The following is a 24,214-nucleotide window of genomic DNA, read 5'->3' on the forward strand; positions in this document are numbered from 1 at the left end:
AAAATATCAGGTGATGAATGCAAGATCAGTCTCTACTCCATTAGCGGGCCATTTCAAGTTGAGCAGAGAGCAAGTGCCAAGAACGGATGAAATCAGGAAGGAGATGAGCATGATACCCTATGCAAATATAATAGGAAGTGTAATGTACTTGATGATATGTACAAGACCGGATGTTGCTCATGCCATAAGTGTGGCTAGTAGATACATGGCTGATCCGGGTAGAGAGCATTGGGCTGCTCTGAAATGGATCTTGAAGTATCTGAGGGGATCTGTTGTGACTGGTTTAAGGTTTGGTGGTGAAGCATGGTCTGAAAAGAATGAAATCCTTGAAGGGTATTGTGATTCGGATTATGCAGCCAACTTGGATAACAGAAAATCACAAAGTGGCTACATTTTCACCTTATTTGGCACAGCAGTCAGTTGGAAATCCAACCTACAGCCAGTGGTTGCTTTATCCACAACCGAGGCTGAATATATTGCTCTGATAGAGGCTGCAAAGGAAGGGAAATGGTTGCAAGGAATCTTGGAAGATCTGGGAATGAAACTGGGAGCAGTAAAGATAAACTGTGACAGCAATTCTGCAATTTGCCTAGCCAAACACCAAATGTTTCATGAGAGGTCGAAGCATATTGATGTGAGGAGACACTTTATCAGGGATGAGATTCAAAGTGGGAAGATCAATGTGGTGAAGGTTCCTACTGAGGAGAATGCATCAGATATGTTGACAAAATCTCTGCCAACTTCGAAGTTCAAACATTGTTTGAAGTTGGTTGAGATTGTGGAGTGTTGAGACTTGTGACAAGGATTGAGAAGGGAATCTAGATATTGATGGAGCTTTGCAAGGACAAGGTGGAGATTTGTGGATGTGTGTCCATGCAAATCATGCAAAGTATCATTCTTGCATAAGCAAAGTATCATTCTTGCTTCTGCAGAATATCATTCTTGCTTCTGCAGAAATATCATTCTTGCTTCTGCAGAATATCATTCTTACTTCAGCGGACTATCATTCTTACTTCAGCGGATTATCATTCTTGCAGAATCACACTATCATTCTTGAGGGACTCAGTCTTCATAACAAGCTACTGATTTGATCAAGTAATAGAGCCGTTGGAGCTCAAGGAGGAGATCAAGAAAGGAGCTCGGTTTGGTGAGCTGAAAATAGCCGTTAGGAATCGGCGGTTATAACTGATTTGGGAATGTGAAATCAGTTGATTAGTTTTCTTGTTCTTCACATATATATCTCGATAGTTTCCAGTTGTAAAAGAAGAAAAAAAAGAAGGAGAATACAATACACATGCACAATTAGGAGATTATTGCTCTAACTTGCGATTAGTTTGGAGCGATTGAATTGTGAGTGTGAATTCATTGTAATTGAGAGTTGTTCATCAATAAGATTCCGGTCATCTTCTCCGTGGACGTAGGTGGTTTATCACCGAACCACGTTACATCGTTGCGTGCTTTATTTTTCTCGTATTGAGTGAGTGTGAGATCGGAGGATCACGACCCAACATCTTTTGTCTAGTATAAAAGAAGAAAAACCCTGGATTGGTAAAGGCTGGAGTTGAAGATAAAGTCTGCCTCCTCAAGAGAAGCATCTATGGTCTCAAACAGTCTAGCGGGCAGTGGAACTTACAGTTTGACCAGCATATGAGGAAGATTGGTTTTGAAAGCTCAAGTTATGACAGCTGTGTATACATCAAGAAGAAAGATGGTAGATTGGTAGCATTCTTGCTCCTATATGTGGATGATATGCTTGTCACAGGATCAGACATAAATGAGATTGAAAAGGTGAAATATGATCTGAAGTGCAGATTTGAAATGAAGGATTTGGGGGAGGCTAAAAGGATTCTAGGAATTGATATCATCAGAGATAGAAGAAGGAGGCTGCTGTGGTAGAGTCAACAGAGCTATATTGACAAGCTGATTCAGAAATATCAGATGAATGAGTCCAGGATAGTGTCAACTCCATTAGGACAACAATTTCAACTCAGTGCTGATCAAGGCCCAAAAGTGCTGAGGAGCTGGAAGAGATGAAGAGCATACCATATGCAAACATAATTGGAAGTGTGATGTATGTGATGATATGCACCAGACCAGACCTTGCTCATGCTGTGAGTGTTACAAGTAGATATATGAGTAACCCGGGAAAGATTCACTGGCAGGCACTAAAGTGGTTGCTGAGATATCTGAGGGGAAGCTCTGGATATGGGATTTTGTACAGAGGTTTTGGAGATCAAACTAAATATGTTGTGGAGGGATTCTGAGATTCAGATTATGCTTCCAACAAGGACAATAGGAAGTCTCAAAACGGGTACATATTCACTATGTTTGGTTCTGCAATATCTTGGAAATCAAACTTGCAATCTGTGGTGGCATTGTCCACTACCGAGGCTGAGTATATAGCACTCACAGATGCAAACAAAGATGGCTGTGAATTGTGATAGCAATTGTGCGATCTGCTTGTCCAAGCATCAAACATTCTATGAACGAAGTAAGCATATTGATGTACGTTTGCATTTTATTAGAGATGAGATCAAGAAGGGAATGATTGAAGTAAGGAAGATAGCTACAGAACACAATCCAGCGGATGCCTTAACCAAAGTAATACCAGCTTCTAAATTCGCTTATTGTCTGGAGTTGGTGAATGTAATGAAGAGGTGAAGCAAGCGGGGGGTTTGGAGGATTATGACAGAGAACATTGATGTTGGAAACGAGGTGGAGATTTGTTAGCATTTTGGCGTTACACAACATCAACCGAAGTTAGTTAAGTTGGTTGAGGTGATGGTGCATGGGATTGCATGTGGACGTGAGCGCGTAGAAGTGCGTCTCTGTGAGGTTAGTTGGAGTGAGATCTATATAAAGGATCATGCACACTTCATGAAGACTTCAAGATTAATCAATGAAGTAGTTACACAAATACAGAGAGAGAGATCGAGTGAAGAAGAGCATTCTGTTTTTCATTGCTCAAGAAAGAAGCAAAGAAGTGTCAACCGTGAAGTGTTGTGGTTGGAGTGTTCAATCTCTGATCTCAGCTTCGGTTAGTTCGATTGCTATTGAATTTAACGGACAGATCGATCGTATGAAGTGTTGTATAGATTGTGTAGTTTCTGGTGATTGATTGTATTGTATCCTCTCATAAACTTCATCAATAAGAATCTCTAGAATCCTCCCGTGGACGTAGATCTTTTATGGATCGAACCACGTAAACCGATTGTGTCGTTGCTTGTTTTTCTTCTTGGTGCTTTCTATCGTATGCGATTGAAGAACTTAGATATATTGTTACAATGCTTGACATCAAAACAATATTTGTATTGGCTATTGCTATGAGGCTAGAGTCATCTTAGACCAATGAAGGATTGTGGCTGCTGCATAAAATATTAGTAGTAAAACAATCATGACAAAAAACTGCAATAATATAAACTTAAATTATAAATTGATTATTCCTTAGTAACAACCAGATTCTTTAAATTTGTGTAGTTTGTGCTACGTGTTGGTACTCTAAAAGAAATAACCCGTCATTTGCAAGCTCACATTCTCAATGCATTTGTCTTCTGCTGAATAAGCTACACTTTACAAATTAGAGACGCGTGAAATTAGAGACGCATGAGCCTCATGCGTCTCTCCCTAAGAAGCATTAAGGTCATGCGTGTTACCCAAAAACACATCTGCGTCATGCGTTTCATTAACGGGAGACGCATGAGGTCATGCGTCTCCCAAAGCAGGAACAAAAAAAAAGTCTGGTACATTTATGGAATGTTAAATACCACCTAGAACAACAAAAGAATTACCCCTTTTATTACACCCTGCGACAGAATATTGAATGAAATGTGATTCAAGATGTAAAAATGGGCACAAAAATGGAAGCTAAATGAGCTTATATCAGAACAATAAGCATTTATAGATCACTGAGAAGATCTCCCATGAAAACAAAGATATGTAGTTTAGATAACTGAAAAGTACTATCAAAAAAAAGTTTCACGTCCAAAACAGAAAACAGATCGACTATCGACATCGACTATCGACAAATCTAATGTTCCAGAGTTGATTGATTCCTACTGTCATTTTCACAAGCTAGGTGGACAACAGTTATCAACAGGCCTTGATGACCGAAGAGATGACATATCAGGATGGCGCGGCTAAGTCATCCTTTCCGTAATTACGGTTAAGCTCTTTGGTTGCAGCTTGATATGATGCTGAAATGAAATTTTACAGCTCAATGAGGTCAGAGGTGAAAAACCAATACTCATCATATGTGAAAATTAAAACAGCATTATATCCTTATCTACTTCTTGGATGAGTAAACAGATGAGTCTCACCTTTCCAAATATCGAAGTTTTTCTGATTGACTGCGGATCCTGTTATGTTTAGCATCACGTCAAAGAGCATTTCCTGAGGCGTGCTCTTCAGTTCTTGGACAGCTGCGTAAATTGTCTTCCCGTTCTCAAAGTAAATATGGTTGTTAGGGGTGTTTGGTTTTGCAACCAGCATGATGCTCAAAACTCATAAGCATTGATAATCTGCACATCGTAAGTTGGTAAACAAAGTTAGCAGAAGAGCACATTCGGCATATAACGAAGTAAAGTATCAATAAAAGCATAAAAGACGCTAACCCTTGAAAGCTTGCAATCCTTGCAGCTACACATGTAACCAGTCCCTTTCACCACTCCTCTTAGATTTTTCTGCAAGGACAGATGCTCATGGTTAGTATAAAGTAACCTAAAATGGAATGGAAAAAAGAATGATAATCTCCCTTTACCTCTCGCAACCATGAAACATATTTCACTGGAACCCCGTCAAGGATGCCAGTGGACAACAAGCTTTTAACATTTGTAGGAAAGTTATTTGACGATCCCTTTTTTGGTCTTCACAACCTTATTCTTAGCAGCATCATCTGGCCTGGGAGAAGATGGCGAGATATCATTTTCACTTAGCTGATCTGTAGTATCTTTTTGCCCCAATCCCTCGGAAGAGTGAGCAGAGGATTGATTTAGCAAACCACCATAGCTAGTTATGAGCCTGCCAGAGCGTTCCATCTCCTCAACAATATTCTGAAAGCCTCCATATAATATGGTAGTTTCATCACCCTTCCTAGAGTGCTCAGACATTGATAGGATGCTCGAATTTTCATTATGGTAGAGAGCTCCCAACGAATAAACAGCAGCATCCTGCTGACCTTCAAAAGTTATATGTGTATCCCCCTTATTAGGACCTGCAGATATGAAAGTCTCATTTAGTTTGCTGTAGAAAGGGTCCAGTGCAAATGGATTCCCCTGGCCCCTATTGTACGGAGGACAAACTGATGAAAAATTTCCGTTTGCCTTTCCTTAGTGCTTTCCTAGGGCATTAACGTTGTAATTCCCTCTGTTTAAGGCCAGGCCAATAGACAGTACATTGTTATCCATCCCGTTATAGTACTGACTTGAGAGCATAAAATTTCCATCTATCTTGCTGGAGGAGTTTCCAAGTGAAACAAAGCTTTTGTCTAGCTTACTGTAAGCTGGATCCACTGAAATAGTCCCCGCTGCAGTATTATAAGTAGGTCCAGTAAACATATTATTGTTAGTCCTATGAAATGCGCTAGTCATAACATCATTCTTCTCTCCAGGGATAAAGGTACTTCGCCCTAAGTCAGGCCAGCGATTCTATGGTATCCGTACCTCATTGACTTTTACTTTCCTAGGTCCGGAGTTCATACGCAATGAGTCATTGCCTACATGAGACATGGTTAAATAAACTGATGATTCATTTCCAAATTGGTTCCCTGGTTCCTTCCTTTCCATATTCAAGGAAGCATCATTGGATGGGTTATTCTTATCAGCCACATTAGAACTCCGCACGGGCCTTGGGGTTGAACAGGTTCTGGGTTAGACTTTTGAAAGTGGGAACCATCATGCCACAAAGAACTTTCCATAGATACAGGACCTGAAGTTCCTTTAAAAGGCTCTACTGTTTGCTTTTTTCTAGCACTTAACTCCTGCTCAAAAGAATCCATAAACCACTGATGGGGACGTTTCTGATCAAGTCTTGTTGAAGTTTCATAACAAATCTCCCCATTAGCCACAGAACCAGAGCTATTTGGCAACCAAATGGTGTTGTTCTGACTTCTGAAAAGAATGCCAACACCAAGTGAGACTTTTATTTACTGAATGGCAAAAAATAATAATACCAACCAACTAAGAAGAGAATATTGAATGCCACAGACTTTAAAGTTTGGAAAATATTGCTCACATTGGAAAAGAAGTTTCTAAATATTTTGCGGGCTAATGAATCATCAATTAAAGTAGGAGTACTAAATATTGTGCGGGCACACTATAAATATTAAAACTCTAATCTCTTAATGTGGCCCACACTCCTAATCTGAAACAAATTACTAATACACGACTCTAATAATCCCTAACTCCTAACTGAAACAAATAACTCATACGTAGTGATTAATAATGCATCACCGCAGCAATCGCTAAGTTGTGTGTCTTTTATGTTGGTGAGTTCTGGACGGATTTTTCCGTAGGCCTCATTAGAGCATTCCTTTTCACTTTTATTAAATTTTTCGGGTTTATTTTTATTCTCGTCGCCTTTATCAAATTGCTGCACTGAATGATGGTGATTACACGAGCCAAGGTAAAGGCAACGACAACATAAATAAACTCAAATAATTGAACAGAACTGAAAAGGAATCCTTTAATGAGGCATCGAGGCCAGTGGAAAAATCCATCCAGAACTCACCAAGGCAAAAGGCACACTATAAATATTAAAACTCTAATCTCTAAAGGTGACCCACATTCCTAATCTTAAACAAATTACTAATACACGCCAACTCTAATAAACCCTAACTCCTAACTGATAAGAATAACTCATAATTAATAATTCACCACCGCAACAATCGCTATCTTAAAGGTTCGAATATTATTCATTAATGTCCAAATGGAAAGTAAACTGTGATATACTCAAAAGTCAAAAGTACATATAACTACAAAGGAATTTAATGCAAACAGGTCTTCTTGACATGAAACTGAATTAAACACAAACGAAGAGAATTTATGATAACGGTGATTAAAGACAACACTATATCAATGTGGAAGAGACACCAAAGTTATGAGGCTTATATATAATGCAGCTAATTATATATGTGTAAGTGACTAAGAAGGAAAGAAGGAAAATATCCTGAATAAAGTTATGAAGCACATGTTAATCATTCTACAATCTTCGGGACAACATATTTGGCAGCAACATTTAGTTACATACATAAATTACTTATCAGGGATATTTTCTTCAACTGAACTAAATTGTTGAATATATTAATGATAAACCTGACCTATGGATCAGTTTAGGAAATTTCCGTGATGACAGACAAAATATCCTACAATGTGAATTTTAAAAGGATATGCGTGTGTATATACATGAAGGAAACTAAATGCATATGATACGCAATTCATGATTTTTTAAGATCCACATGTTCTGGGTAAAGTGTAGACCCCTAACAGAGTGCACAACATAACTTCAAATAATAGTTCGTGCTTTTGTAGATTGATATTCTTCATGTGGGAGATTACGTCAAGGACACTTGCTTCCTCAAACAATATTTGCTTATTTTGTAGAGTATTACGTAAAATTAAGATATGTGAAAATGATGGCATCAAGGAGACATATGGAGGGGTAAGAGATTTAATAATATAAAAATTTTCAAAATTCAGATGTAAGTAGTTTATATCTATGTAAGTAAATTTTACTCAACCCTCAGACGCCACAGAACATTAAGCAATGTGAGAAACCCATACACTTTGTCTCTTTGTGTTCACTTTTTGAGGATACCATGCATCTGTCTACTTTCATTACTTTTATGTACACACAACATGAAAATACATGCAAAAATGACTTGTGCTTATTGAAGACAAGGAGATATTGGTACTCAAAGGATTCACTTGGCTCCTTCTCTTTAGAGTCTTTAGCATTTAATAACAAGTTTGTTTTATTTCAGGCAATAGCTGGAATTGTCGTCACTCGGCAGAAATGTTTCTAGGTAAGGGTAATTAAATCCCGCATTAATAGTAGTTACTTCTGATATGTATGCCTATATGCCACGTGGTGGTAATCGAGTTTGACAGCAAATTCAACTTTGTTATGAAATTAATACGAAGACAAAGCAATATGAAAAATCTTAAACCATATCTTTCTGCGTTACAGTGCAAAAAAATCCTGATAACTAATGCAATCTGATCATGTTCGTTAATCGTAATCGTTGATCAATCATTCACGTATCAGTTCATTAACGCTTGCCTGGCCTAATAGGCACAATGATATAATCTCCACAGGATACCAATAATCTTGGTAACTGGCATGTTGATTCGCGCCAATTAAATCTGGACACCATGAAAGGAAGTAATATAAAAGTGATGATCAAGGAATCTCCCTACAACTTTCGATATAACCTTTAGATTTTACTTTTTGTAGTCCTGTTACATTGCATGAGACTTCATCTCTAGGTATTATTATTACTTTTCGACACAATAGCCGGATCTACTTGTTGTTCCAATGTTAAAGTGGCAAACCTAGTTCTTGGATACAAGAAGGGACTATGCTCTGCCAACATTTCTAGATGCCAACCCCTATGAATACTCAGAAAAAAGAAAAACTTATATGCTGGACTTTAAGCAGATCTACATCCATGTAAGGATATATCCACACATACACACCGGGAAGTATATTTTATCAGTATATCAAACTACTCAAGAAGAGTTTCAGCATCATATCAACGCCAATCCATCGACTAAGAAACATGTTACACAAACAGACTCTTTTAAGCATTTTCAAACTCACTTATCCGAAAATCAAGCGCACGTTGATAGGTTGCATTAGCAGAGGTTCATATATCACGTTTAACAACATTTAAGACAATGAATCATCTCAAACAGTATTAGAGAACACATATTCATACAGCACAGGAACAGCTAGCAACTAGCTAAAATAAACCCTAGAACAATTGAACCAAATCTGAGTCAAATGAGTGAGTTTTACCATCTTGAAACCTTTAGTTTGAAATCGCAAAATCTCAGCTCACAGCACCTCCTGATCTCTTCTGTGGCTGGCTAGCTGCCCATGCAACAAAAAGACCAATGTCAACACCACATCAAACAATTGAATTTAAAGATCAAAGCATTCCAGCATTCCATCAAATTAACATCTACTTAACCTAAAAAACAAATAGAGAAACTCAGTCATAACCAACACAATTTTCTTAAACCCCTTAAAATCATCAAACATTTCACACAGAGAAAAACAAAGCACACCAATAAACATTGTAACGATTCACTTGCAATGAATGAATAAAATGAGCCTGAGAATCACACAAATTTGATCCGAAATGGAGTTCATAACCCTAAGAGAAAAGGACTAGCAGCCACAAGCAACAACAAGAGTATTAATGATCAATTCATTTCTGCTCTAGCAAATGTTTTACCTTCTTCTGAAAATAATGTACACTGATCGGCGGCAAGATTCTCCGGCCACGACAAGCCGGAGAAGAAAAGGAATCGTTTTTGGGTTTTTTTAAAACAGTATTTAATTATTAAAATTTTACAAAAATATGCGAAAAACAAGTACACTGAATTCAGAGAAATTGAGCGAGGCTTTTAAACTGAGACGATGGATTCTCTGCTACGCGGACCACCGTGGTCACCCCCATTTTTTCCACCACGTGGCGCAAGGGAGAAATCGCGCTCACAAATTAGAAGCTGGGGAAATAATCAGCTGCGGACGCAGCATTAATATTTCTAACCTAATTGGCCACAGATTTCGTGTAGCAAATTGTAATTAACATCAATATTTATCTATATAAGTTGATTCGTTTTTTTCAACTCGAAAATTTGAATTTTCTAAAAGCTAAGTTAGAATAAACTGAATTATTTGAAAATTAATTAATCGAACATATTTTAAAATCATGTGCCTTTTCACCAATAAAATAAAGTGTTTTAAAAACTAAAATTTGAATAGTACTACAAATCATGAATCAAAGACAGCTAACCCTTTTAAATTTGAGTATGAATAACGTAATATGCTCAAAATTGTGATTCACATGAGACACAAAAATATGAAAAAAATTAGAAGCAGAAATTTATAATTGTTGAATGTTCCGTCAAAATGGTGCTAGATGTAAGAAAGTTCAAAATTTAGAGGTTAATTCTTATTTACTTGTTAGATACTCCCAATAACATCAAAAAATTATTTATTGGTCTTTTTTTAGGAAAATAGTTATGCAATTAATATAAAAATATTTAATTTATTGATCCTTATCTGTCCAATTATCTGAAGGGTAAAGCTTATCTCGTTATCCAGAGTCATCCCAAGTAATTTGAATCTTTTTATTTATTTAGAGAAAAAATATTTAAACTCTCTAAGTTTATTCTCTTCTTTTTCTATTCTTTCCGTCATAAAAACTTATTTCATCTTTTTATCCCCGTCCATCCATTATAAGTAGTCATATTCTAAAATGGAAAATACTCCTAATTTTTCCACACTTTATATTTTTTTACTCTTTTATTTTATTTTTTTCTTTCTCTGGTACTGTACTCTACTTATTTATTTTTCTTTAATTCTATTTTAATACTTAACCATTAAAAACTATTTTTTAATATTCTTATGTAAAAAATTTACTCAAATAACATAAGATATAGAAAAAAGTTTACAATCGAATTCTCAATGGTTAGATTGCACATCAAAATTCTATAAATTTGAATTATTGGCCAACAAAATTCGCAATTCTACAAAATCTTAAAAAGTTAGGCTTTTTAAAAAAACAAACAAAAACTAATTTAAGATAAAATTATATATATATATATATATAGGGATGTATTCATTTCCTTTCTGTATCTTTGTTCTTTGTTCTTTGTTCTTTTTAATCTCAGCCCCACGATTTTGTCATCCGACGGTTAGATTAATAAGGGGAAAAGGATTTGAATACAACTCTATATATATATATATAGGGGTGTGTTAAGGTCCTTCGCATCTTTTCAGTCCAATGTTCTTTTTAATCACAGCCATTGGATCCTTGAATTGGATGGTTGTGATGATCTGCATTATTTGACGAAAAGTTTGCATTATTAGTCGGTGTGCATTATTCAACTGAAAATCTGCATTATTACACTATAATGGTGCATTATTAGTCTGTGTGCATTATTCAACAGAAAATCTGCATTATTAAATGACACGTGGCATCAATCTAACCGTCGGATGACAAAATCGTGGGGCTGAGATTAAAAAGAACAAAGAACAAAGAACAAAACATACAAAAAGGAATATATATATATAGGACTGTGATCAAATACAAACTCTCATTTATCATGCAAACTACAAACTCTAATCACACACCATCATTGTATCTAATCTACGGCTGTTAGGAGGTTACAAATTCGATGTCACCGGGCAGTACAATTTATGTCAGCGGGGGGTGTATATGGAAATCGTTTTTTGCCAGCAGTTACATACATCCTTATTTCACTCCAATCTGGTATAATCATAACCAGAATTGTTTGTAACCGTTCCTAGGCGTGATTAGTAAATGATGACCCCCTAATTTATCGTTCTGGGGTTGGAATTGAAATCCCACTGTTGTGAAATTTTTTCATAATTTTTTTGAAATTTTAGGATGGATGGGGAAAGTATACGGTGTTGACATTGAAATAATATGTAAAATATGATATTAGATGGCGTCGACATTGAAATAATATGAATTAACTCTTTTATTTGGTGGTGTAATCGACATTACCCATTGACATTTTTTGTGGGTGCTTTCATTAATATGTATTGACATTCTGTGCTGACATTCCAGGTTGAAACATGCTGCTGACATTATCTACTAATATTTTGTCGTTGAAATATGCTATCACCACATAATGGAATACTGATGTGGCTTCTATCACCACATTATCTACTATATATATATATATATATATATATATATATATATATATATATATATATATATCTTGAATGTAAATATATATTTATAAAGTAATTTCAACACATTAAATTAAAGCAATTCATTTCACCATTTTTTTGTCCAATAGATGCAACCTTTTATTATAGATACACGCTGCCACGTACACAACCCATATACATATATAGTGTGAACACAAATTCTACAATTAATAACATACCCACGAAATGACTAAAAGGGTAAAAAATTAGGCTTCACAGTTTCCCGCCAAAAAGGGCATTTTTGACTTTTCATTAAACTGTCACTTTAGATTAGTATAGATTTCATGGAGTACTTTTTTTAGCTTTCTTTGCTAGTTTAGCACTAATCATGTATTTTAAATTCCGTATTTTAATTATTGCAGTTTATATTTTTTATTTGTTTAATTTTATAATTTTTAGTTTTTGTTATTTATTGTGTTTTTATATAAATTTTATTGTATAATAAGTATTTTATATGTTAATATTATTATTACAAAATAATATAACAATAATTATATATTTGTGTGGTTGGGTGGTCATTGATAAACCATAAAAAATGTGGTGGTTGGGTTGGATGAATATTAATGATGTGGAGGAGATAGAAATTTAATTAAATATTGAAAAGTGGATGATTAAAGTGAGTCGAGTGGTTGTTGATAAACCTAGTCTTCTAAGGTAACTAGTGTATGGTGCATTTTATTTTCAGGACAAGATCCGCGAAGGTGTAATCAATACCATTCATGTTCGCAATAATTTGCAGCTTGCCGACATATTTACCAAACCGTTGTCGACTACTCCTTTCCGTGATTTGTTGTTCAAGATGGACTTTAAGAGTCTATATAGTCCATCTTGAGGGGGCCTATCAACGATATCAATGTCATCTCCACCATGCAGCTTCATGCATGCATCCATGCACCTTACTCACACGTGAACACAGCCGTGGAACAAGAGGAAGAGCTCATTGCTTAGTTAGTTTAGAGTTAGTTAAATGACAGCTGTTGTTAGTTAGTTAAGTGAGGTGGTTAATTGTGCTTCAGCTATATAAGCTGCTATTGTACTCGGTTTTCTCTCAATGAATAAACTAGTTCTTTCTCCAAAATATCTCCTATCTTCTCTTCGATATTCATAGTGTTCATGGAGTTCATCTCCAGAAATCTATTAATGTGGCATATTATGGTTAAGGTGTCAGATAAGTTGCCAAATCCTTGCTTGGTAATGAAGATTTCAAAAAAGAGTTGAATGCATGTGTTTGGTCTGATTTGTTAGAGCCTGAAGAGTTTGATATAATATGGAATGATATAATGGAACGGTATGGATTAGAAGACGTGCCCTGGTTTGGATCGATGTTTGAAGATAGAGAATTCTGGGTTCCTGCTTATTTTCGAGATTTTCCCATGGGGTCGCTTCTTAGGACTACAACGATGTCTGAATCAGAGAATAGCTTTTTTAAAAACTACACAAATCCTCGTGCAAATCTTGTACAGTTCATGAATTTCTTTAACTGTGCTGTGGGAGATCAAAGGAATGCCAAATCACGATTGAACTACTTGGATTACTCAACTATTCCTGATTTGTCAACCAAATTGCCTATTGAGAAGCATGCATCTACAATCTACACTGATTCTATTTTCAAACATGTACAATAGGAAATAAGTATGGTATGTGAGATTGTTTCTATAACTGTTGAGGATAACATCAAGATGCATAAGGTCAAGGACCAATATGGTAGATCATGGGATGTTAAGTATGATTGTAAGCAAGACACATTCGACTGTAGTTGTAAGAAGTTTTCCATAATTGGTTTGTTATGCTGCCATATATTTTGTTTGTTGAAGAATAAGTCTGCTAATCTCATTCCTGAGAAATATTTAGGTCGACGGTGGTTGAAGAGCTCTTTACTAAAGGCAGTCCATGGTCTACCATCTGAGGAGATACAACCATTTGAACGTGTGCTCCATTTTTAACCTTATTTGTAAAAAACTCTATTTTTCAGTCAGAGAAATGATAGTATTTATTGTAATAATCTTATCTTTAATCTTGCAGATTTGGATGAAAAGCAGGAAGTTAAGAAAAAGTTGTTCTCCAACTTTTATCGATTAGTCCAAAAGTCTGAGGGAAGTATGGATCATCTGTCTTTGTTATGTGCTGGTCTTGATGATTTGGAAGAGCATATATTTGGAAATTGTGCAATACCTTCAGTCATTGAAAAGAAAAAGATGGTTGAGGAATTTTATGGAATGGCAGTACCTGATGTTATTGATGTACACCCTCCAGACGTTGTTAGAACTAAAGGATCAGCCAGTGATAGGGTATCAAAGAGGCAGAGTGCAATAAAGAAAGCAAATAAGCCTCTACGACGGTGTGGTAAATGTCATGAGATGGGTCGTCATGATTCAAGAAATTGTGGTAGAGTCGATGAGAAGGCAGATTGAAGCCATTTTACATAAAATGACACTTTCAGCTTATAGAATGATACATTCAGCAGATAAAATGATAGGTATTTTTGGCGTATAATATGACATTTTTGTTTAATAAAATGATATATTGGCTAATAAAATGATATATTGGCTTATAAAATGACACTTTGGCTGATAACATTGGTCATAAAATGATTGTTTATATTTTTAAAATGATATAGAAATGATAGTTTCAAACGATAAAATTATACTTTTGAATAAAATGATAAAATGATAGTTTCGGGGAATAAAATGATAGTTTCAGTGGGTAAAATGATACTTTTGCATAATAAAATGATAGTTTCAGTGGGTAAAATGATAGTTTATAAAATGATTTTACTTTCAGATAAAATGTTACTTTCAGCGCATAAAATTATACTTTTGTTTATAAAATGATACATTTGTCATAAAATGATAATCTAAGCGGATAAAATGATACTTGCATCAGATAAAATTATACTTCTGACCTATAAAATGACAAAATGATACTTGCAGCAGATAAAATGATACTTATGAGTGATAAAATGATAATCTTGGTTGATTATATTCGAAATCACTATTATATCAAGTCATACAAGTTACTGTTACAACTACTAGTTCGCTTTAGGGGGTACAAATTCTCTAATCATCTTTTCAACATCGATTTCCCCATTTTTGCTATCATTCTCAAACTTCTTCTGTATCATTGTACATGTCTCTCCGAAGCCTTCTTGTTAGTATCTCCAATAAGCAATGCTTCAGCATATTTGGCACGGAGTTTTATGAAAGCCTCTGTCCCCTTCTTCATTAAACCCGAATTCCAGTTACGAACGGCATCACCCATGTAAGTCTCCAAATGGCGCATCACATAAACTCCACAGTCAACTTTATTTGTATTGTTCTGCCATGACATCTTCATGTATCTGCTTTTTTACTTTTTGACAATTCTCCCCATTGATGGATTAACTCCATTTCCAAGATAAAGTAGGAAGTAATGTTTCTATTCAAATAACACAAAACATACATGAGGTTGATTAAAAAGTACTAAATGATATTCAATGCATTTTAACTAAACATACCAGCAGCCTTGGTGCATCTCCATATTTCTCCTCAATCATCTCTTCACTAATCAGAGCATTGTCAATCACCTCCATCATTTGGAATTTGAGATTGAAGCACATGATATAAAAATGTTCGTACGCCAAGATCGGAAAGAATATCTAATTTTCAAAACATTATATACAAATGTCATTTTCAAAAATATAGGTATGTTGTTCTGTAATGTATATCTCATTATGACTTACCATGTCATAATTTTCCCATTTGAAATCTTCAATCTTTGACACAAATTCATTTAACGCTGAGCAGAATCTTTCATGAGCATTGGCTTCAGTCCATTCAGCTTTCCTTGCAGTAATATTGAATAGCTGTCATGTTTAAATTTTTGTAAATAAATTTAACTTTTAATGTAACACTATTATTAATTTTCTCGTTTACTGTACCGTAGGTGCGGTGTTGATGAAAAGACGACTCGGTGATGCCTTTAATTTGAATTTTTCTTGGTAGTTGAGGTACACAACCCATGCATCTATGATGTTGATACTGACGTATGTACGTGGAGCAAGGGTGTGGAAATCAATCTTGAACATGCTGATCATGTTGTTCTCATAAACTGTCTCATAACTGATTTCAAATTCATATTTAATGTTAGTTAAAAGAACTTAATAAGAATATAATTATGTAATTCAAGACTTACTATTCGCTTTCTTCATGTTTCATCAGCCAGTACATTATTTCTTTCTCTTCTTTGTTCCGTTTTCCTTTTATGTTTACTGCTTCAACAATTTTCTTTGTTGTCCTGGCCACCTTCTCCTTTTCAACTGGAGGTTCTTGGGAAACCGTCTTCTTCCCTTTGTCCTCTTTCAAATTTTCTTGGAAAACTTCATCATCTCCTATTTCTTCATTTATATCCCCCATGACAGTGGATATTAACTTGGTATATACTCTGTCATCCTTTCATTCAAAAATATAAATTGTTATTGACAGAAGTGATATCATTCTACTCAATGGAACTCATATTATCAGCCAAAAAGTATCATTTTATCAGCCTAAAATCTAAAACTATCATTATGAAACAAAAATATCATTTTATCACTGAACCTATCATTTTACCCACTGAAATTATCATTTTATTACCCGAAACTGTCATTTTTATCATTTTATGCAAAAGTATCATTTTATAATTTGAAACTATCATTTTATGATGCAAAAGTATCATTTTATCACTGAACCTATCATTTTATCACTGAACCTATCATTTTACCCACTGAAACTATCATTTTACCCACTGAAACTATCATTTTATCATATTATGCAAAAGCATCATTTTATCATTTGAAATTATCATTTTATCCCATTATACTATCATTTTATGATGCAAAAGTATCATTTTTCAAATAAAACACATTAACCAAAAAACATCATAAAACCTACTCCCTCCGTTCCATAGTAGTGGAGTCATTTTACCATTTTGGTACGTTCCATAGTAGTGGAGTCATTTCCCTTTTAGTAAAAGTTAACACATTTCTTCTCACTTACTTTACTCTCTCTTACTTTATTCTCTCTTCATCTCTCTACTTTCTTAATCTCCGTGACGAAAAGAAATGCCCCCACTACTATGGAACGGAGGGAGTATATCATTTTAACCATAGAAACTATCATTTTATGTAATTAAACTATCATTTCTAAAAGTTACCTCAAATTCATCATTGAGAACGAATTGAACTCCTTTCTCTTGCAATTTTTCCTTCTCTTCTAGAGCTGGTTTATTAGGGATTTCCTTTTCGCTCTCATTTTGTTTCTCTTGCTCGTTTTCCTGATTCAAATTTTGATTCTCATTTGGAGTGTTCTCATATTCCGGTATCAGAGAGAAGGTAGGAAACTCATCCCTATTTTTCAGTATGCTTGCCCTCTCAGCAGCTTTAGTTAGCTCAATCATGATATCGATCCATTCAGGATCATCAATTTCATCATTGCTCATAGCATGTTCCATTTTTTTCCGAGTTTCTGTAACATTCTGCACACCTTCCTCTCTCAATCCCATTGCATTTATGGTTGTGTCACAGATTATCTTAAAGCTGTCAAAGTTCCTGAGTTCATCCGGCGCTTCTTCAAGGACATCAAGCATCTTCGACTTTGAGGCTTTAAAATCCCTGGCAGCTTCCTTCCATTTATCTATGAAAGTCTTTTCTTGACTTCCACTGCTTGTCCCCTCTTCATCAAGATCAGTCATCATCATAGCTTGCACATCTTCAGGTACATCCTCTTCATCCTCAGATTCATCATCTTGATCATTCTCTTCATGTGGTTGCTTTTTATATCGGTCATACTTATGACCGAGACCAAAATCTGAATCAATCATTTCTGCTCTTTGTCTTTCTTTCAACAGTTCAGCAGTCCATCCTTTAACGGTTGGATAACATCTTGGCACCATTTTTTTTTGAAAGACAATTCTGTCCACATAACAAGCCTACATTAACAAAAACTAAATATTAGTTTTCTGTAAAAAGATTCATAGACAATGGAAAAGAAATATATTCTTACCACTATAAAGATAACTGGTCCGGTAAATATCTTTGCTGTGTTTGTTTTCCATCTCTTTTGTGTTTCATGCAATTTAGATATCACATAGCTACACCAATTGTATTCTTTGATCTTCTTAACATCAGCTATGTAATCTAGAATTTGTGGGCTCAAATTTCCATCGGCAGGAGTGTTGATCAAGGCATACTCCACAAGAACCATAAAATTCCATTTGAACCACTCACCACCTTCTTCATCTTTCTTTATCTGCTCTCCAATATACTTTGGCAACCATTTTCTCTCCACCTTTACAGAATTTAGCAATTTCTGTTTTGATGATGATATTCTTTTGAAACTTGATCCTATCCATAGGCAGAGATCCGATCGGGAACCCAAGTGTTATGTGAACATCTCCATCATCTAAAAACAGAGATTCCCCGCTGTTCAATTTAATTGATGAATTATGAGGCATAAAGTTGTAAATTAGATAATATGCCAATGCTCTAGGGAAACTTCTTATATTGAAGTTTAACAGTGCTCCAAACCCAATCTCTCTAACAGCTCTTCTTTGATTCTTATTTAGAGATTGAAGCATGTCAACGAAGAATTCAGTGTTCCTTCTTCCTGCCAAAGTCGGTTTCTGAGTGGCTGTATCATCTTTAACAACTTTTTTCTTGCCCTTCTTTGAAAGTGCCTTAGTATTACTTGCATCATCATTCTTTCTTTTCTTGTTATTTCTTATACTTTCTATTTCATCTGCTAATAGTCTATCACCATCAGCAGCAGCAGCATCAAGAATGTTGTTTCCTAATACAGAAAAGATTTCAGTGTGTTAAACAGTTTATGTAATTATAGAAAGTCAAAGTATCATTTTATCCCCTGAAACTATCATTTTATCCCCTAAAACTATCATTTTATGCCATGAAACTATCATTTTATCCCCTGAAACTATCATTTTATCATTTTATTCAAAAGTATCATTATATCATTTGAAACTATCATTTTATCCCCAGAAACTATCATTTTATCCCCTGAAACTATCATTTTATCCTTTTATTCAAAAGTATCATTTTATCATTTGAAACTATCATTTTATCCCCTCAAACTATCTTTTTATCCCCTGAAACGATCATTTTATCAAGTGCAACTATGATTTTACCTTCTGAAACTATCATTTTATCCCCTGAAACTATCATTTTATCCCCTGAAACCATCATTTTATCAAGTGCAACTATCATTTTACCTTCTGAAACTATCATTTTCAATTTAAAGATTTATCATTAATACACAAAAGATTTATCATTTTACCTCCTGAAACCATCATTAATAGTCGAGCATCATCAGCAGCAGCATCGTCAATGTTCTTTCCTAATACACAAAAGATTTCAGTGTGTTAAACGGTTTATGTCATTATATAAAGTCAAGGTATCATTTTATCCCCTGAAAGTATCATTTTATCCACTGAAACTATCATTTTATCCAATGAAACTATCATTTTATTCCCTCAAAGTATCATTTTATCCCCTGAAAACATCATTTTATCAAGTGCAACTATCATTTTACATTCTGAAACTATCATTTTCAATTTAAAGATTTATCATTAATACACAAAAGATTTATCATTTTACCTTCTGAAACAATCATTAATTGTCTATCAACATCAGCAGCAGCAGCATCACGAATGTTCTTTCCTAATACACAAAAGATTTCAGTGTGTTAAACAAGTTATGTCATTATATAAAGTCAAAGTATCATTTTATCCCCTGAAACTATCATTTAATAACCTGAAGGCTGAAACCATCATTTCATCAAGTGCAACTATCATTTTATACCATGAAACTATCATTTTATCCCCAGAAACTATCATTTTATCCCCTGAAAGTATCATTTTATTCTCTGAAACCATGTCACGACCGCCCAAACAAGGGGTACCACAACGCGGCGATCGTGACCGACATGCATGGACAACAATTTAAAAGAACACCTTACTTAAAAGATTTTAAGGTAAATTTTTTTGAAAAGACCTAAGATAAAAATACTTTAAAAAAAAAGATAACGGAAAAATTAGACTTAAGAAAACACAACAATTAAATAACTAAAGTAAAGCAAACATTAACTCAAATCCCGAAGAATACCATTTTCAAAAGACGACGTAAACACACGTTTAAATCCTAACACCACCATACATGTTCAAACACAAAAACGTAAAGATTAAGGTCTTAAGACACAATTTAAAACATAGCAGCGGATAAATAAGGTTCAAGAGAGTCAAGGATCACGCCTATGTATGACGACACAACGTATCCTAGAGTCTTTAGCCAGCTCAACATCCACCGCAACATCCCGCTCAACCTGCAAAATTTTTAAAAGAAATTGCAGGGCTGAGTACTTGTTGTACTCAATGGGCTCATGCCGAAAACATTTATATAGTTATGTCATCCATACCAGTGATCTCGAGTTTTATATGTAGTAAAGAAAATATCACGAGAACACAAAAATGTTTCATAGACTGGCCAGTCAAATAATCTCCCCACTTTTCACATCAATCCAACAATCACAACCACAGTGCGACGAAAGTGTGGCCACACTATTCGCCCACGAGACCGGCCGACTTGCAAGGACGGCTCACGATCCCACCATTGTACACAACCCGATAGGGTTTACGGCCCTACTCGGACCCGAATTCGTTTCACAAAACAGCCATATAGCCTAACGGAGTAAACTCATACGAACTAGGCATCAGGCACACAATCTCATAACAAAAACAGTCCATGGCATGACATAACAGTTAAACCACCCTTGTATCTCCACATAATATTTTTCGGAAAAGTAAAGAGGTTTGAAAAGAAAGCCCACCTCGTTCGCTTAGCAATTCACAACCCAACTTAGTAACTCTCGATCCTCGAGTTCACGACTACACAACACCCTTGTCAAAGACAACACAATTAGTTTCCCCCAACAACATATTACTATGCATGTCCTATCGATTCTCTCGTCGTTTTTCTCAAATCCCCGACCCGACATACGTCACAAAGATGGGAGAACACATCGTAACACATTTCGATTTATCACACGTGGTCACATCATTTAGACACGTTCCTTGGACATACATGCATCATACAATACTTTTAAACTTGAGAAAAAGTGTCATTTAATCAAGGCAGAAAACTGGCAGAAATGCGCGACCGTTTTGTAAAAATCACTTTAAATTCACCCGACCTCAAAACATGCTAAATTTTGGTCACGATACAGAGGACACATTCAAGTTCATCCATTAAAATTTTCATATCGAAATCACGTCATTTAGTCAGTCATATCACATATTGAACTCTCTGGTCGGAACATACAATTTCTGATAGTATTGCGCAGTTCATTTGAAAAATTCACCATAAATTCATACGATGCCCAAAAAGGCTGAAAATTTAACACAACACAGAAGACACTACAAATGTTCATATAGTTTAAGAATCACATCGATCTGAGGTCATTTTCTCAGTCAAACATAAAACGAAACATTCATGGCGAGAACTCACGTTTCTGGCAGATTTGCGCAGTCAACTTCAAAGATTTATTAAAAATTCATTTTTCGATAAAACAGGCCGAAATTTACACGAGACACAGAAAACATCTTGAAGTTTACTCAGTAAAAATTTCGTAGCAAAATTCGTTCGTTTGATGGGTCGAATACAGATCATAAGTCACTGATCGAGCATCACAGAATTCTGGTTCAAATTTGGAAATAGGGTTTTTAAAACTTCCACTACACAACCACCGATTTTTCATGCTCGAAAACACATAATCATGCTTACACGTTCCTCAAACACATATTTGCATACAAAAACTCATATTATTCACAATTATTTCGATCCAATCCCACATGATTTCAATCAACAATGCAAAAATCAACCAAGTTCTTACGAACACACAATTTCCCTCCCGTTAAAACTTGCGATCTATCAAACCTACACTCTCTACATGCATGTAGGACTCAAAACATGGTTCAAAAGAGAAGGAGGAGAAAAAGTGTGCAAATATACCTTCCTTTACAAAAACCAATCGGTAGAAGCGAAGAACGAAGCGATTCGTCGGAGATTCTTGAAGGTAACTTCAATGTGTAAATATTGTATGCCAAGTTGCTGAGCTGAATCGAATGAAGTCGAGTAAGGAAATCAAGTCAGCCGCTCCAGAGCTTCAGGAGCCGTTGGATGACGCACCTAAAGCTGAGATTAAATCTCAGCCTCTAGATTCAACTAGCCGTTGGATTTAATAGTTTGTTAGCAACGGTTATAGTTTTAGCTTAGCTTTGTTCTTGATATATACTCAACAGAGATTGAACTGAGATTGTAGATTGAATCAAGATAGCAATACAATTTCTTCTTCTCAAATTCTTGCTTTACCTTTCGATTGTGTTTCTCGGCAAAACCAACAAGTGGCGCCGTCTGTGGGAACTATCCGGCGAGAGTATCAATCGAAGATAGATCGAGTTGTGGCGAGAGATGGCTTCAAGATTCGAAGCCGAGAAGTTCACGGGCAAGAACGATTTCAGTTTATGGAGGATGAAGATGAAGTCTATGCTGATGAGCAAGGGAGGTGATGAGCCAGTGCTCGATGATAAAGCAAAGGCGAAGCGTGCAGAGATACTTGCAAAGGCGCACAGCACGGTGGTGTTGTGTTTGGGCGACAAAGTGTTGCGGGAAGTTGCAAAGGAGACAACCGCGGCTGGAATTCTTGAGAAGCTTGAGGATTTGTACATGACGAAATCCTTAGCAAATCGTCTCTTTATGAAACAGAGACTATACTCGTACCGATTCTCGGAAGAAAGAGGTATAATTGAGCAACTGGAGGATTTTGATAAAGCGGTGGACGATTTGGAGAACATTGATGTCTCAATCGGTGAAGAAGATAAAGCTATATTGCTGCTCAACGCTTTACCGAAATCCTACGATCAATTTCGTGATGCCATTCTATTTGGGAGGGAAGGTACAGTCACTTTCATCGAAGTTTCAAAATGCACTTAGAGCCAAAGATTTGCAGAAAAAGGGCACAAAGGCAGGGGAGGTAATTCCTGAGAGTTTGAACATCAAAAGGTTCAAGACAAAGAAGAACTTCAAGAAAGGTGAGGGTTCCAAGGCATCGACGACTGATCAAAAAGAGACTCGGGCTTGTTATTGGTGCAAGAAACCGGGTCATATCAAGAAAGATTGTTTTGCATGGAAGAAAAGACAAGCAAGTGAAGCTGCACAAGGGAAGAATACTACTGATTTTGTGGAGGACAATGATGACTCTCCTGAGGTCTTAAATGTTATGTCGTATGAAGATGGTGGTTCTTGGATTCTTGACTCTGGATGCAGCTTCCATATTTGTCCCACTGTGGATTTTTTCTCTGACTTGAAAGAATCAACAGGCACGGTGATCCTTGGTAACAATCAAGTCTGCCATGTAAAAGGCATGGGGGATGTAAAGCTCAAATTAGATGATGGTTCTGAGAAAATACTGAGTGATGTCAGATTGATCCCCACTGTAAAAAGAAATTTGATATCATTGGGGATGCTTGAGAAAAGGGGATGCACTTTTGAATCTTCAGGTGGAGTCATGAAGATTAAAAGAGGATCTGCTGTTGTTATGCTTGGAGAGAGAAAGGGCAGTCTCTACTACCTGTGTGGAAGTGCAGTGAAGGCTGATAGAGGGCAGTTGAATCAAGTTGCATCAGACTCTCTGAAAATCTGGCATATGAGGATGGGACATGCTGGAAATGGGAGTATCAGAGAGTTGGTCAAAAGAGGAGTGATCCAAGCTGCTGATGAAAAGAATGTTGAACCATGTGAGGAGTGTATTCTTGGCAAGTCTAAGAAACTATCATATCCAAAAGGTACTCACTCATCACAAACACCTCTAGACTATGCTCATAGTGACTTGTGGGGGCCTTCTCCTGTGAATTCTGTTGGTGGAGGAAGGTATTACATGTCTATAATAGATGATTATTCTAGGAAGATGTGGTTATACATATTGAAAGAAAAGTCAGAGGCCTTTACTCGGTTCAAAGATTGGTGTGTCTTGGTGGAGAAAGAAAAGGGCAGGACATTGGGATGTTTAAGAACAGACAATGGCCTGGAATTTTTGTCCAAAGACTTTGAGAGTTTCTGTAGTGAGAGAGGTATTAAGAGGCACAGAACGGCTCCTCTGAACCCTCAACAAAATGGGGTTGCAGAGAGAGCCAACCGAACCATCTTGGAGAGGGTGAGGTGTAT

At 35.9% G+C, this 24,214-nt stretch overlaps 1 long non-coding RNA gene across 2 annotated transcripts; it reads right to left on the reverse strand.

Moving 5' to 3' along the window:
• Window positions 1-3,874: 3,874 nt before the first annotated feature.
• LOC121769858 lies at window positions 3,875-9,593 on the reverse strand. 2 transcript variants are annotated; one of them, XR_006043710.1, is made up of 6 exons: window positions 9,455-9,593; window positions 9,013-9,087; window positions 4,757-6,097; window positions 4,611-4,679; window positions 4,317-4,517; window positions 3,875-4,193 (listed from the first exon to the last, which is right to left on the reverse strand). It is a non-coding gene; the product is annotated as an uncharacterized LOC121769858 (long non-coding RNA). The 2 variants fall into 2 exon arrangements; XR_006043709.1 differs by having other exon boundaries at window positions 4,757-6,104.
• Between the last annotated feature and the right edge of the window lie 14,621 nt (window positions 9,594-24,214).

The sequence above is a fragment of the Salvia splendens genome, chromosome 16, assembly GCF_004379255.2.
Source record: "Salvia splendens isolate huo1 chromosome 16, SspV2, whole genome shotgun sequence".
Classification (NCBI taxonomy): Eukaryota; Viridiplantae; Streptophyta; class Magnoliopsida; order Lamiales; family Lamiaceae; genus Salvia; species Salvia splendens.